Source organism: Saccopteryx leptura, chromosome 7 (genome assembly GCF_036850995.1).
Source record: "Saccopteryx leptura isolate mSacLep1 chromosome 7, mSacLep1_pri_phased_curated, whole genome shotgun sequence".
Taxonomy (NCBI): domain Eukaryota; kingdom Metazoa; phylum Chordata; class Mammalia; order Chiroptera; family Emballonuridae; genus Saccopteryx; species Saccopteryx leptura.
The window spans coordinates 58,109,899-58,124,285 of NC_089509.1; the positions used below are offsets into that span (position 1 = coordinate 58,109,899).

Consider the following 14,387-nt stretch of genomic DNA (forward strand, 5'->3'; position numbering starts at 1 on the left):
TGTGCAGCTGTATTTGTAAAAAGTATATTATGCAAGGGAAAAAAAACTTAAAAAGATTGTACTTAAATGCTCGTCATTGGTTAAAGTACTGTGTGACCTGTCCGTACAAAGGAATGCTATGAAACCACTAAAACAACGCAATAGGCCTAAAAAGGATCACGTCGATCTATATCTTTTTTGTTAGAGAAGCTGTCCTCCATATATTGTTAAGAGAAATTAATTGATTTCAAAATCACAGTTTAATAAAACTACATGTATAAATAGAATGTGTAAAATATAGTATAAATTAATATAATATTAATGTAATAATTATATTAGTAGATACACAAAAAATGTTCTAAAGTATATTAACTGAATGTCAACAATGATCAATTAAGGAAGAGTTTTACTGTTTTTTCACTTTTTCAGTTTTGGTATAAGAATATCTAATACTAGTCATGTACCATTTTCATAATCAGGAAAACAAAACATGAGCTGCTCATGGCCTCTGACTCATTCTGTGTGGTTTCAGAAGAGGGCAGAGCACGTCCACTTGAGAGGATGACCTTCCAGAAATGAAAAAGTTAATTCTTCACAGCTGCCAAAGACCCACTAAAGACCTTCCATTGGAAGGGACACGATTGTATGTCGCTTCCATTCTTGTTTTTAGAAAGCACCTAAATCATACGGAACAGACAAAGTGGTAGGATGGTTGTCTAGAATAGTATTCTGGCAGGTTGACTGGCCATGTGGAACGATCACCCCTCCGTCAGTCCCAATGTCAAGTCAGTCATGACAATGCAAGGAAAAGCAAACTGTGGGGTTGCTGTTTGTGAATTCACATCTGTTGCTTTCCATGTTCCTCATCAGATCTTTCCTTACTGACTCAGGCCTGGATCCAGGTGATCTGCAGCTCTTTCTAAATGCTAGGTCTGCTTTTTCTTGTTCCCCCTCTCTTCTACACTTTCTAGGAGCCATCAGCAGGCAAGACAGATTGTTGTCAGAGTCAAGGCTGTGTGCTCATCTGTGCTGCTGTATATTTTTATAGATACCATATGTCTGACCCTACCCTTCAGGACCCAGGCTCATTTGAATCTGGACTCCCCAAATTTTGTTCTTTGTTCTCTAAAGAGAAAGATTTTATAGATTTCCATCCAATGCTTCTTTTAAAGTTACACTCCAATATCTCAGAAATCTATCCCAGTGGGTGTTCACTTTGATTCTGAAAATGGAGCTAGGGGCTTGAAGTGGTTTCTGAATAAATATTGAAACATGTGTTCAAAGTCTGCAACTCTTCCTTCACCTTCACTACATCCTAGATAACCTGCCAGTGGTGAGTGTCATTTGTATGAATAGATTCTCTAGTTTTAGTTTTCAAGGCCACTTTTTTTTTTCATTCTAGCTGTCTGAATGATTAATGTAACTAGGAAAATACTGTTGACCCATTTAAATCATGTCAAACAACATCCATTGCTCATCTACATAATGAAATACACACTGAACATTACATCTTAAGTGTGGGAGCCGTGAACTACAAAATAATGTCTAACTTATGTAGCTTATGAAATAAAATATAAGACATTAGTACTGACTATAGCATTAAATATTAAACTAATCCAATGATAATTGTCAGTTAAAATTACCTATAACTGAAACAGCTAATAGTTTTAGTTAATTAGAGGAAGTGGGAATCGTTGCATGCAACAGTATGGGTTTTAAAAAGTCTATATCAAAGTGTGGTTTAATATTATTTGACTATTATGGGTTTATGATATATAGTTGAGTTTTTTTATTGTTAATCATTGTTTGTGAAAATAACAGTTTGCTGAAAAGTTAGAAAAATGGTCTGACATTTTTATCATGGTCTCATTAAATTGGTTCTTGAATAATTTTAAAGACATAATTTATAATCAAAACTATTTTCATCAGTTATCAGATAACAAAGATAAGCTTTGATTACTTTTGAAATAGTTAAATTTTATAAAGACATTATTTACACAGTGTTTAAATAAATGCAAAATTTAAAGACACTGAATTTAGGCTATCAGGTTTCCATGGTTACACCTTTTCAAATTATTTTGTGTATTGTGTAAATAGGTCTGTGAGTCACTGATAATTATTTGTTTTTTGTTTGTTCTGTTGACAATTCTGTGTTTAGCTGGATTTAATACAGTTCACACAGCTTGCTTTGGTTTATGTGTATTTTAGTGTTTGTGATTGACAGTGATTGAACATTTCTTATGGAGGGCTTGCCTTTTTTGTCATAAATGATGTATATTGGTAGTGCTTGAAATGTAAATAAGTTCTTCCTGTATTACTGTTTAATAAACAGGAATTTTTATGCAAAGAATACTTCTTGGTGCATTTAAACAATAAACTTTTGTAAGTGCTGGAATATTTCTGTTAAATAGTTGCACACTGAGACGAATATGTTTCAATTTTTACAAACTTTAAGTTACTAAAAAACAAAACAAAAAACTTTAAGTTACTGAGGTTACCAAGAACAACCAAACAGTAAGTACAACATTGACTAAACATTATTTAGTAACATAATAAAAATAGCAGCATTGTAATCTAACACTTAAAATTGTTTGTGATAGTGAGCTTTATAGAGAATGTCTTCATTGCCAAGTGGAATCTTTCTGTAACATGGTTTCTTCCATCTTACCATTTACACAAATATAAAAACTATTCTATATACTAATGTGTTTAGAAAGATATGATTCTTGGGAAAATCTGGAGTTGTTTATGCTTCTGAATGGAGGAAGAGGTTTTCCTCAGACCTCACAATTAGCTATCAGCATTTTAGGAAGGTACCAACAAGAATCTCAGAAAATTGTCAAAATTAGGCTGCACGTAATTTGTCCTACTGAATGTAAGCATTCTCTCTGTGCACTACAATCATGAGATGCTGCTTTGTAAAGTTATTTATACATCTGCAATCTCATTTGATCCTATGATGAACGTAGGAAAGGTCCAGTGCTTTGGATGATGGGATTTTAAGTAGCAACTCTGGGATCCATTGTACTTTGTGAAGTACTTACTTTATGAATTATCCAAGGCACGGTTTAAAATTCAGGCTGCTTTTTACCTACTGATTAGTCCATTTTAGAGTGACCTTCTTCCACTCAGGCAACCAATGATCACGATTACCTTTTATCAGGTGCATACTTTGTGCCACCTTCCATGCTTCATGTCATACAATTGTCATAGCATTCCTGTGAGGAAGGTATTCCTGTTCACAGATGAAGAAACTAAGGCTTGGAGAGTTTAACTAACTTGGCTAAGTAAATCAACTAGTGCTAGGGAAGGAAACCAATTTAAACAAGAACTCAAGTAAATACAATTAGGAAGGCACATTTTTGGAGGAAAATCCCATTCACTAGCAAAATAGAAAGTGTATTTATTTATTTATTTATTTATTTATTTATTTATTTACTGAGAGTCAGGGAGGCAGAGACAGATTCCTGCATGTGCCCCAACAAGTATCCACCCGACAAGCTCCCTATACGGAGATGCTTTGCCCTTCTGGGACCACTGCTCCCTTGCTCAGCAACTGAGCTGTTTTAGTGCTTGAGGTGAGGCCATGGAGCCATCCTCAGCATCTGGGGCCAACTTGCTCAAATCATTCAAGCCATGGCTATGGGAGGTGAAGAGAGGCAAAGAGAAAGAGAGAAGGGGGAAGGGGAGTTGTGAAGAAGCAGATGGTTGCTTCTCCTGTGTGCCCTGAATAGGAATAGAACCCGAACTTCCACACATCAGCCTATGCTCTACTGCTGAATCCACTGGCCAGGGCCTGAAAGTGTTTATATTCCACAATATTTCCTTTATATTACTTCCAAATTAGCCATTTTTATTTAAGCATTTTGGGGTTTGTTTGTTTGTAAGATTTTATTTATTGATTTTACAGAGAAGAGAGAGGAGGGGGGGTGGACCAAGAAGTATCAACTCACAGTTGCTTTACTTAGTTGTTCTTTGATTGTTTGTTGTATGTACCTTAACCAGGCAAGCCCAGGCTTTCGAACCTGTGACCTCAGTGTTACAGGTTGAAGCTCTATCCACTGCGCCACCACAGGCCAGGCGGGGGTTGGGGTTTTTTTTTTGGTTTTTTTGGTAACACTCTGGTAGAGGTATAGTTCAAAAAATGTTCACTATACCTCATATCAGATAATAAACATGTTTCAAATATTGTACACATTAAAGATTTCAGTATTGTGGTTTTGTTGGAGACTTTATTCTAAAAATGAGATGATAAATTTGTCACTTCACCAACTATGAATAATCTTTATCAGCTAAGGTTTTCAAGTAAAACTGTGTTTTCAGTTATTAGAGGCAGCCTGCTTGTACGGTTAGAGAATACACGTTTGTTAGCTATGGTGGTGGTTTAATTTTTAATCTTGAGTACAAAAAATAATGGTTTTATAGTTGAGCATCATATCTGAAAAAAGAAATACAAGGGCCAATTTGTAAATAAGCTTCTATGGGGTCTTTTAAGCCTGCACCATTTTAATACATTACACTTTTTGCATATCTTTTACTAAAGAAGCTACTGTGTATTTTCTTTTTATTTTTCTTGTGAAAAATAAAGCCTTGCTGCATGGTCTCAGCTTTATTGTCTTAAATCTATGTAATCACAACTTCAGAAGCTTGGAAATTATTGTTTTCCTGGAGCTTTGGCTTTCTCATTTTAGTTGTGATTATTGACCAACCTACCTACCTACTTACCTGCCACTCCTGTTACCCGGTTACAGGGCAGTGACAAAACTCCCACAATTGTTATAATAACCACTGTAGGATTTATATTAAAATGTTTTCTTTTTATTTTACGTCTTTCACTTGGAGTTGTACAGTGAAAACATTCTCAGGAAAATATTAAGATGGTAGATTTCCTTTTTTGGGGGGATGGTATTGATAACTGCAGTTTGATCAAAGCTCTGAGCTATTATTTTATACCAATTGTTTGCATAAATAACTTTAAATGGCTCAGAAAAAGAGAGGGAGAAAAAAGAGAAAAAGAAATACACCAAACAATATAACTAGAGCATATTGCATATAGAATTCAGTTGACACTATTGTAAGATGAATAAAATGATACTCTTTTCAAATGCTTTAATACAATTGAAAATATTCATATTAAAGCTATTACTTTGATCATAAACTAATAGTCCCAATGTCTTTCATTACTAGATATTTGTATCCAAATTACTAATATTTTGAGTAGGTTTTACATGAAAATAGTGTTTGTGAATAGGCTTTTGAAAAAATAAAGAAGGACTTTCTTACCATATCAATTATTTTAGATATGATATTTTTATATAGATTTTCTCTAAAATTGAATTCCATGTGTTATTTATGTGGAATTGCTTTTTCTGATTCTTACTTATGTGCTTGAATATAAAACTTTCTATTTTCCTCTTCTTTAACCAAAGTGTATGAGGTAATGGATTTTTTTTCCCAGAGACTTTTGTGAAGTTGAAGTTTGCCAGATGTTCTGGGCTAACCTAGAAGTGTGCTTTCTCTGGGTCTCAGGACTGTGTGAAATTCTTTTTTGTTACTTTGATGGAACAAAGTTTGTTTTTGGTTCATTTCAGTGTTGTACTTCTACTCTGATCAGAACTTTTCTTTTATTCTGTATTTAAATGCTATTGCGGCATCCAGAAGATCTGGCAAAGAAAATGATATTTTGATGACATTTTTCACAGGGCTCAGCTAGACTGAATTATTACATTTTAACCATAGCCCTAATAAACAGCTCCTTTATTTCCCCTAAGAATACAACATTTCTTTGTCCACAAAGTTGCCTGAGTGTATGTATTGTTGAAGTGCTAAAAAGCTTCTTTTCTCTAAACTTTAGCTGAAAGACAATGAGATTTTCTAAGCATATACTATTTCAGTGTGACTCAATATTTTATGATTATAAAGATGAATTTAGATTAAAATTTTAAAGTTAACATTTTTTATCTTAAATGGATACATTTCATACAATAGCCCTATTTTCTTTTACAAATTAATAATTTCTATGTAATTTCCACTCACTCACTAAATGATCTGCTTTTAGTTTTAGGTTTTGAATTCTTCCTGTAATCATTGCTAGCCCTCCTCACCTATGACAGGGCCGACCTGAAGAAATTGTTTGCTAGGCCCACAATTATGAGTCTACTTTATTAAGTAGGAATGTTTATTGCTCTGTGTTTCTAGAGTAGGTAGGGTGTTTTTGTTTAAAGCATAGATCCCTGGGTGTTGGTGTTGTACATTAATGAATCGTCACATCTTATTCAGCAGGCTCTTGTAAAGAAGCAAAATGAACTATTTTCCTAAACCTTTTTGAACTTGTCATTGATGTTATATCAGTTGCTATTGAGAAATTTTAAGAAGGAGGAGGGATGCAGCGTGGAACCAACTTCCTGATGGAGCCTTGGGGAAGGTCATGTTTTGCCATGACCTGGGTATCACTCTTGAATGTTGTTATTATTGGAAGAGAGTGCCCTCAGGCCACCACCCTTCCTCTTGCCCAAAGTGCTCTACCTATGGCTGACTTTGCAGCTCATCTTCTCTAGAACCAGGACTCCCAGGCTCTGCTGTGTGGCGAGTATCTCTGGTGAAGACTGCTATCTCACCTTCATTTGACTACTTTTATTAGCAGTAATGGCCCAATCTATTTTAATATGAGAATGATGAAGTCTCATAGATATTGCAAACTTAGAGCTTTAAGCCACTACAACATATTTTCATGTTTTAGCGTAAAAGTGACTTGTGATTTTTTTTTTGTCATTTAAAATATTTTGCACATTTCTTTTTTGTTTCTGTGGAGTCTTTGTTGCTGTTTTAGCAGTCTTAGCTATATATATAACTTCAAAGACAATACTGTTGGATGTCAAGTAGAATCTTTTATTTCAGATAAGAATTTACGCCCGTATACCATATTTCCCCATGTGTAAGACACTCCCATGTATAAGACGCACCTTAATTTTGGGGCCCAAAATTTGAAAAAAATGTATTACATAAAGTTATTGAACTCAAGTTTTATTCACCATAAAATTCATACAACTCCTTGTCACTGTCAAAACTCCCATCCACTTGTCCTCAGCTGTGTCTGATGACGAATCACTGTCTTCAACAATGAGTGCAAAAACAAGTGCAAAAAGGCAGGAAATGCAAGTTAATAAAACTACAACCACTGTATGAGATGCACCCAGTTTCTAGACCCCAAATTTTTCCCAAAAAATGTGCGTCTTATACATGGGGAAATATAGTACTTGAGACTCATCTGTGTGCTTTATTTTGAGCATTAAAGAAAACGATCTGTTTTCTAATACCTGCATAACAACTGGGCATGCATCCTCTTTATAAATGTTGTTTAATAAATACTGTAGCCTTATCTTCTCATTCACAGGCTGTTGCCAAGTGCAGTTAATTAGGGTGGGAAATGTTTTTTAAGGTTTATGAAAAAGATATATTCTTCGCCTTGCAATGGCATCTTAGCTGGAGACCCGGGAAGCAATGGTGTGTGGTGTCCATATCCATGATTTCCTGAACGGGAGGAAAAGTGTGGAAAGCATCTGGGGAGAAGGAGGCTCTTTACCAGCCAGTTTCCTGTAAGCTCAATTGGAAGACCTTGTCTGTGCAAATAGATTTCAAAATAGAGCCTGCCCTTTGACTGTCTCTGTAATTACATGGCTCGCTCTGTATTTTATTTGGCAGCCGGAGCAGTTAACCCCTGGAAGGAAGGGGCTGATGGCATGGCCAGCTTGGCTCTCCAGACGCGTCCATGGGAATGAATAAACCACTGTCTAGAGAAGCCCATTGCTGAAAAGACACCAGAATAGGTTTCGACTGAACTGAAACTTTTTAAAAACAAATTTAATAATGTTAATTAGGATTGGTTAAAAAACTTACTTTGTCCTCATTGTGTAGATTGTAGACAGATATTGTTTTTGTTTTTGTTTTTTTTATTGGAATTGGGGAAGTTCCTTGTTGCTTTGATGTAATCAGCATCTGTCTACAGAATGAATTTGCTTTTGTTTAGTTTCAAGGGCCCTTGTCCTTTAGCTTTGCCCAATCAGTATCTGCTTTAGCCTGGGGCATTCCCTTAGCTGGGTTTTTTTTTTTTTTCTCCCAACAAATGCACAGGTTATTTCTTGTGAAACATGAGCTTCTCTTCTGCTTTATAGTCTCCTTAAAATGGGAAGGAATCTTCAATCTCCTCATTTACTTTTGAAATATGTATCTTGGTGCTGGGTTATAAAAAAAAAATCAGTTATATTAAGGGATACAGACTCTTTAACCTTCCTTTTGCAACATTTGCACAAGTTATCAAACCTGTCAAGCAGACAGTGTTTTAGTCAGGAAATATAAGGCATGGATGTATTTACACTGTTAGCTTTTGGATTTGAAGCGCAGGGAGCTGTAAGAGCCTGAGCTCCTACTCTGGGTCATTGGTTGGCGTTTGGGAAGTGAGGTCTTTCTTTTTTTTTTTTTAATTTATTTTTTATTTATTTTATTTTATTTATTTATTTATTTTAATTTTTCTGAAGCTGAAAACGGGGAGAGACAGTCAGACAGACTCCTGCATGCGCCCGACCAGGATCCACCTGGCACGCCCACCAGGGGGCGACGCTTTACCCACTAGGGGGCGATGCCCTGCCCCTCTGGGGCGTCGCTCTGTTGAGACCAGAACCACTCTAGCGCCTGGGGCAGAGGCCAAGGAGCCATCCCCAGCGCCCGGGCCATCTTTGCTCCAATGGAGCCTCGCTGCTGCGGGAGGGGAAGAGAGAGACAGAGAGGAAGGAGAGGGGGAGGGGTGGAGAAGCAAATGGGCGCTTCTCCTGTGTGCCCTGGCCGGGAATCGAACCCGGGACTTCTACACGCCAGGCCAACGCTCTACCACTGAGCCAACCGGCCAGGACCGAGGTCTTTCTGTGGTTCTGAATCTGCCTTGAAAATGTATTTCTGTGGCACAGTTCCTTCTGAGCCTGCTGTAGGAAGCAATATTTCTAAATGGTTAAAAATATCTATCTGCTTTTTTTTTAAGTTAACGCATTATTTAAGCAAATCACTTGGTTTAAAATTTAAATTATCGATGAGTGTAAGAGCTGTATTTGAAAATGAATAAGCAAAACGTTGTTTTCTCTCTTAGTAATCATAAATCACTTAAATCTGGCAGGCATTCCTCCCTTCATCCAAAATAATTACCTCCATTTGTAAAATCAATTAGATGTTGATATGCTATAAATAATAGTTTTGTTACTAGACTTTGGCATTTGCTGATCATTATAAAAAATATATTCAGTAAGACATTTTACAGGTGTCTTTTAAATTACATATTATCTCTGGTTGACATTGTTGGCTAATGTAAAGTAGTACAGGCTACTTTATTGTCTTGTTTTCTACTCAGATATTTGATACCTCTGAAATGTAACATAACAGGGAATTGATGGCACACCGCAGGGGGAAAGTGCTTCCCTGGAAATGTACAATGAAAAATACAGGTATTGGTAGCCCACACTTTAGTACAAATATACTTTGTTCAGTTTTACCAGTGCTTAAAATAATAAACATTTTAAATGTCTCTTTGAAAGTTCATTCACACCTCTCTCTTAAAAATACTTGTTGACCAAAAGAAAACTCCCATTTTCAAGGAAAAAATCGGCTTAATTAAGGGTCATTGGTAGAGATGCACATAAAAACCCAGGGCTCAGTGGGTGAAATGGAAGCATTTCATTATGTGGTATAGAATGCATGAGCAGATAACAATTAAACTGGACCCTGAGTAAGAGGCCAGTAAATACAGGGTATGTTTGTGTAGCAACTTCAATTACATTGAAAATGCATTCCTCCCTCTGTCCTACTTGAATTCTGTAATCCCACCTTTCAGACCCCATATGTAAAGGAAAGTAAAATGTAGCTCTTAGAAATTGATGCTATTACCAAATATAAAAAATATTTTAAATCATAACCTAGATTTTATTGCAGATACAGATTTAAAACATAAAAAATGTGCGGCAGGATGGGGAGGACAGACAGCAATTTCAGGAGACGTTCAGGCCCCACAGCGTGCTCCTCCGTGAAGTGAAGGAAGCCGTTGCTTAGCGTTTTCTACATTCAGTTCAAACTAGGCACTGATAGAATTTTTGTGACAATGAAAATAATTCTCATTATTACCTTTGATAACAGTAAATATTCTAGTGTTCATGACAAATAACATATAGATTCACTGCCTCAGAAAACCCTACATAGTTTCTATTACATAATCAACAGTAACAGCACTCACTTTTAAGATCAAATTAGTCCAAAGCAGCTCCTTGCAGATCTGGGGTTCCTACTCCCCTGAGGTTTCTGATGGTTTTCTCCTGGCATCTGTTAAACTTCAGATTAGTGCACTTGCCCCTTGCAATCACTAGTACCCACCTGAACCTGGTTTCCTGGAAATAGCTTTACCATAAGAGGGTGTCCTGAGATTATAGCGGTGCGTAGAGACAGAGATCATCCCTGTGACCCACAGAAACCTGGCTGGTGTTCCAGCCTCTGATGATGGGCGTCGTGTGTCAAGTTAGCTGTAATGGTGAAGGCAGCCAGTTGGAAGTTAGATGTAGTTACAAGAAAGTACCAGCAACACTTTTACTTACTTATCTTTAAAATCAACATATAATTGACATATACCATCATACTAGTCTTAGGTGTACAAAGCAGAGCTTTTACAAAGAAAGGAAATATTAATACATTAGAAACTCAACAGACCTTTCCTAGAATGATCTGTAGCAGATACTGTCGTTTGGTTAACCTGTGACCCTAAACATCATTGGGACGGGGATTTTAATTTTGCTTACTCTGCATTTAGAAAATTTGTTAATTACTATTTATTAATTACAATATGATAAAGTTGAGGATCTTGACCCCTCCCTTATTTTTTGGACATGTTAATTGGCAAAATTATCTTCGAAAGGCACATATTGATCTAAGCCCATTTCTTTATTTCACCCATGAAAACACTAGATTTTCTCCCCCTGGTTTGTAATGAATAGTTAGTGAAATAAATATGGTATGGCACCTTATTATCCCATTATCTTGTAACAACATTAACATGATGCCTTTTATCATGTTGAAGGAAAAGATTTTGCTTCAAATAAAAGTGTATTTTATGGAAGTGGTCAACAAACTGACTTTAGTCAGGCTGTGTTTCCAATGCTTGTCCCGTGTGGATGGGCCTACATTTTTTTCAGCAGTGCGCCCATCACTGGGCAGAACAGGCCCATTGGCAACACTGTTCGTCCTGGAAGTGAATGTCTCAAAAGCCTCATCCAGATGTCCTAGTCGGAGCGTGATGACTTCCTGGTTCAAGTTTAAGTACACAGAAAAGATTCTCCTTATCTGACCGGGTACTTGTACCTGATAATACTGATAAAGATGAGCTCTCTTTTATATTATCAGCCACATTGAAAAAAACCTTCATGAGTCCTAAAATTGGTCAGGGTCTACATCATCCCATTACTTGGAATGTAGCATGACAATCAAATGCTGGTGAATGAAGGCATAAATGTCCGAGCTAAAAGAGACCTCAACCATTATGAAGTCCAACTCCCTCATCCTGTGTCCTTGGGTGGCATCTGTGACACAGGACCAGTAAGCTCAGTTAGTGCTCACTGTTAATGTTACTGCTCAAGGTCACAGAGTTAGCTCTCGACAGGACCAGGAGTAGAAGTTAGCTCCAGCGTGCCATTCCATGCTGTGTTATTTTGGCCCATTTTTTTTATCACGTATACCACCATCTGATAATAATCTAACGTAACTGTTGGTTTGCTTCTTGTCTGTGACCCACCGTAGAAACCATAGAATATAAGCTCCACAAGAGCAAGGATTTTGTTACATTGTCCACAGCATGGCATATAGGAGGAACTCCATAAGTAGTTGTTGAATAAAAGAATAAATAAATTTAGTGATCCACAGGTAACAAAGAGTTAAGAAGGGAAAGGAAAAGAAATTAATGCTCATGGAGCACCTACTTTTTAAAGATGTTTTACATACATACGTATTTGTTATCTCAGCTAATGCTCACACCAGCCTAGTGGTGAGGAAATCACTCCCATATAATGGTGATGAGAGAGAGGCTCAGAAATTTGGTAACTCAGACCTGTCTGACTTCAAAGATCATGTTATTTTCACTATCAAAATACTTCTCAGTTAGGTCAGTTTTCATGAAAAGTACCTTTATTCTAAATGCTGGCTGGTCCCATGATATTTATTTTTTTATGATTGAAGAAAAAAAAAATTTCCTCAAAATCCATTCCCTGAAGAGACACATTCTAAAGCAAAGCATGCTGGTCACTAGACGCCTGCACACTGCTGAAAGGCAGCTTGGAGTGGCAGCAACAGCCCTGGACTTGGACTAAGAGGACCTGAGGCATGGCCAGCCATGGACCCATTGCCAGAGGTTGAACCTTACTTCCCCATCTGTCAAATAGTGACATCAACAGCTGCCTGCCCACCTGACAAAGTGGGTAAGAGATAATGTATGTAGAGCACCTAGCACAGTGCTTTAGTCAGAGCATGTGGCTGTTAACTGTTCACCACTATTACTGTTACTATTTCTATCAATGTTATTATTAATAGTAATCATAGTGCATACTATCCTCAGAAAACTATGTCTTTGGTCTGATCTACTGATGCAGTTGGGGGACCCATAGTCAGATTGGTTCCACCTGGGTCTTTGCTTTGCTTTATCTGGGACCCAGATTTTCCATTTTGTGTCCACAGACTGCCAGACCAGCTTCTTACTGAATCATATGTTTGGTCAACAAGAGAGCTTGTCTTGAGAGAGTGGAAGGACTAAGTCAACCCATGACCACTTTTGGAAAAATAACTTAATAGTAGTAACTTTTAGTAGTGTTTTGCTGCCTTTCACACTTTTTAGGTGTTTCCATGTGTTTTAGCTCATTTTTTGTCATGCATATGAGAGAAGTAATATACTTGTTGGGAGCAACTTGACTTGCTTCTCATCAGCTTTGGCACTTACTGCATGTCCCCTGGGAAGTTACCTTTGTGTGCCTCACTATCTTCAATTGTGCAATGGAGTAATAACAGTTCACAACTCATAGGGTTTTTGGAAGATTAAGGAGCTAACATATGTAAAGTGCCTAGCGCAGTAAATGACACATAAGTGCTCAGTATTAGAAGCTATAGTGGAGCCCATGTTTTCTTTCTTGTTTTACTCTGAAGGTGTTCTTGAAGGAGCTGTCATTTATTGGGCATCTGTTAAATGCAAGTCACTTTCACGTACTGTATTCCAACTAATTCTCACCTGAGACCCAAAAGAAGAAATTTGCTCAGGACCACACAGCTAGCAAGTAGCAGAGCTGAGATGAAACTCCAGACTTCTGTTTTCTAACCATCTGCTTTTCCTGGGATACTACTCGGACACTCACATACACATGGCAATCTTGGAATAGTGGTATCTGTAGGGGAATGTTGTACTTTACAAGCCTTAGAAAATATATAAATACCTCAGCCTACTTTTTTTATAAGTGATATTATGGACATTTTGTCTGGTATTATTAAAAATAATATGCAAAACACCTCTCTAAGTTTAATTGAACAATATTAAACTGAACTTATATAGAAGAACATAAGATTATGTAAAAATTTATGACAATCAATAACCACTGGGATTTATTTGCACTGGTGCCTTTTTTCAAGTCACTTAGATCTCTTGAGTTTTGGAGCCAGTACTCATCTGCAGTTCGTGTTGCCATTGTGTTTCACAGCTGAAAGGTTACTTCAGGCCAGTACTTGTCAGACTTGTGTGTGCAGCAGAACCACCCTGAGGGCTTGTTAAAGCACAGATTGCCCTCATCCCAGTAGGTGGAGAGAGGACCCAAGAATTTGCATCTTTTTTCCTATGACACTACTCTGCCACTGTAGCTCAGAAGCAACCATAGACAACTGTAAGCCAATGAGGACAGCTATGTTCCAGTAAGTCTTTATTTAGGAGTACTGAAATTGGAATTTCACATGTCACAAAATATTAGTTTTCTCTTTCTTTTTTTCCAACCATTTATTAACATATAAATCTCTTTTAGGTATGGGCTGTATAAAAACAGGCAGCAGGTCAGATGTAGGCTTTGGACTGTAGTTTGCTGACACCTGAAAGGCGATTATGACATGTTAGGGATTTTTAAAACTACTGTTTTAGTTATAAAAGGTATGAAAGTAAATGGTTTTTAAAAATCTAACAGTGTAGAAGAAAATAAAATGACTCAAGAAGTCTTTATCCCCGGCCCCAATCACATGCCCCAGAAATAACCACGATTGATGATTATTATTTTTCAGAAATATTATAGGCATATTCAAGTTTATATAAATATGTATATAAGCTCTTTTTTACATTAATGTGCTTTTTATACATATCAGCACTT

At 36.9% G+C, this 14,387-nt stretch overlaps 1 protein-coding gene across 1 annotated transcript in view; it reads left to right on the top strand.

Moving 5' to 3' along the window:
- Positions 1–14,387, top strand: part of METAP1D (methionyl aminopeptidase type 1D, mitochondrial) — a 77,893-nt gene that overhangs the window by 43,916 nt on the left and 19,590 nt on the right. The gene's annotated exons all lie outside the window — the stretch shown is intronic.